This window comes from Anoplopoma fimbria, chromosome 17 (genome assembly GCF_027596085.1).
Source record: "Anoplopoma fimbria isolate UVic2021 breed Golden Eagle Sablefish chromosome 17, Afim_UVic_2022, whole genome shotgun sequence".
NCBI classification, from domain to species: Eukaryota; Metazoa; Chordata; class Actinopteri; order Perciformes; family Anoplopomatidae; genus Anoplopoma; species Anoplopoma fimbria.
Window position 1 is genome coordinate 11,636,355 of NC_072465.1, and position 2,829 is coordinate 11,639,183.

Here is a 2,829-nt window from a genome sequence, read left to right on the forward strand (position 1 = left end):
ATTTATAACCAGGACGGAGCTCGAGTCCTGCTAATCAAGTTCCACAACGCATGATGAAGTGTCTCATTGGACCAGGATGGACAGAGACGTGGTGGACCTTAAACAAATGCATGACACAAGCCAGCTAATTGACTGATAGAAATGAAACCCAGATGGATGGTCTGCTCTGTGGACTGAGATTAATAGAAATATTTCACAGATTAAAGAAATGACAGGAGATCATGCATGGAAAAAGAAGGGACAGCAGGGGGCTTTGAGGATGAGGAGGAGGAGGAGGAGGAGGAGGAGGAAGTCTCTATTTCAAAACCCAATTACTGCCTTTACGAACTAAAAACCACAAAGACAGAGAGACGGAGCAGGGAGCTAAATAAATCATGATGAAGCTGGATCGGAGAGGTAAACATGTTTAATGTTGTCATCACAATGGTGGATTTGCATCATGGTAGAGCACCCTTTTTTTTTTTACTGACTTACATCCATCAACATAGTGCGCTGCCACAGAACTGCTCCCAGGACAGCAAGACAAGACTGATGTATCAGATCGTAGGTCCACTCTGTATGCAAACACTCCTATCTGAAATAAGTTATTGATGTCTGTAAAACATTTCCAAGTAATCTTTTGGGTCCTAAAAATAACAATGTTGGTCGCTCGGTCAGTTGATGGATGGAAACATGCACAACACTGTTTCCAACTTTTGCCTGTAGTTGGCACAGAAGTAGAGATGTCTCACTAAGAAAACATTGTTTAACCTTTTGAAAGAGTTGAAGCAGTGATAAATGATGCTGGTCAGATCTGCTGGCTCCCTGTCATTGTCTATGAGGATCACAGGTCCTAAGGATATAGGCAGAAACAACAGACTGTATATAAGAAGTGGAGGTCATCGTGAAGACACCCATTGGTTTGTGGACTGCCGTGTTAAAGCCTCAAGTTTGGTGATTTGGCCTAGCCATCTTGGATTACAGCCGTCGCCATCTTGGCTTTCTGCAACCAATGAAGGGAACAGAGAAGTCGCCCCCTGCTGGCCAGTAGAGAGAATGCAAGTTTTAAGACCCTTCCATATTGGAGGTTGCAGCCAGATACTGTGGAGGACCAGGTTCAAATGAATTATTATTGCTGCCAATACCACTATGCATGTAGTTAACACCCTACCACACCATTGCGTGAACGAGGTGTGAATTGTTTACCTGGGTTTTATACAAATGATAGTACATAAGGCTACTTTTTGTAGCTATGAACACTGTGTGAGAACAGCCTGAACTAAGCTAAGATAGCAGATCAAGTGGTGGAAAACTGTCTTACAGGTGGGAGACCTGAAGTCACTTTTACTGCTTTCAATGTGGGCCAAAAAGAAAAGGAACTTTTTCCATTGGAATTTCTTGGAATTTGGGAAAAAGGTGTTCTGCCGGGACTGGTGAGGTATTATAAAGAGCAAGAGCAAAAAAAGAGCAAAAGTCTGCATAAGGATGAGGTCAGGGTGGATGGACGGGTTAAACAAACCTTGGACTTTCACCCAGGAGATCACTGTTTGTGTCATGCGTGAAACCTTACTTCCATTCCAAAGTAACACTTTTGCAGTTATTTTAACCCAAACAGCAGTCTTTCTCTAAAACTAACCAATACGTTTTGTTGCCTAAACATTGCAGGGGATTGGACAGGCACACTGAATGCTGGTGTTGTGGACATTTGAAGCAAAATTAAAAAAAAAAAAATGCACGGTGGTGTAGTGGTTAGCACTGTCGCCTCACAGCAAGAGGGGCCCGGGTTCAATTCCCGGGCTGGACAACCTTCTGTGTGGAGTTTGCATGTTCTCCCCGTGTCAGCGTGGGTTCTCTCCGGGTTCTCCGGCTTCCTCCCACAGTCCAAAGACATGCAGCTAAGGTTAATTGAAGACTCTAAATTGCCCGTAGGTGTGGATGTGAGTGTGAGTGGTTGTTTGTCTATATATGTCAGCCCTGTGATAGGCTGGCGACCTGTCCAGGGTGTACCCTGCCTTCGCCCATTGACAGCTGGGATCGGCTCCAGCACCCCCGCGACCCTTAACTGGATAAGCGGTTACGGAAGATGGATGGATGGATGGAAGGTGTGTGTGAATCCTGCAGCCTCACAGTGAGGATGAGGATGCTCACTGGGAGGAAGCAAGCTGTTGATGGTCAGATAATATCTCCAAACTGTGGGGTAGTTGCTCAGTTTCTATATCTCCATGTCTTAAACAAAGAATGTATTACGTCAGTGTGATTGTTTGTTGTTAAAAGAATAAAGCTGAGTGAAAGATCATACTGAGTAATAGAATTCATTTTAAATTATAAAGTTATTTAATTTATTTTTCAATGTGTAAAGCTTACTTTTCATACTCATTTTAGTTGAATGTCTCATCTTTCTCCAACTCCTCCAGCTCAGTGCTAAAAATCTAGATGGGTTAAGGCTCTCAGTCTGTGCTGCACGCCGCTGGATGACTCATGCAGTCCCTACTGCGAGACACAAACGAACACACACATACTGATGCACCTCATTACAGCTCAGCAGATTCCGGGTCTCTCAGTCTGTCGCCCCTCCATCAGCTCAGATTCACAGAGCGCTGTTCACATTAAGAGCCAGCTCTCTCCAGCCGAGACTAAGGCTGCTCCTCACGCTATTTTTCAAAGTCATAATGCCTCTTGTTTAATAATTGTGTTTGCATGAGACGTATATGTGTGTCCTCGTGCTCGTAAAGCGTTACATACAAACAATACAGGGACTGCTCGTCAAAACTCTGCTTCATCATATCACTAATGGTTAAAAACTCAACAGCGTACTTCTCCTTTAACAGATCGACGCTCAGCCTCTCACTG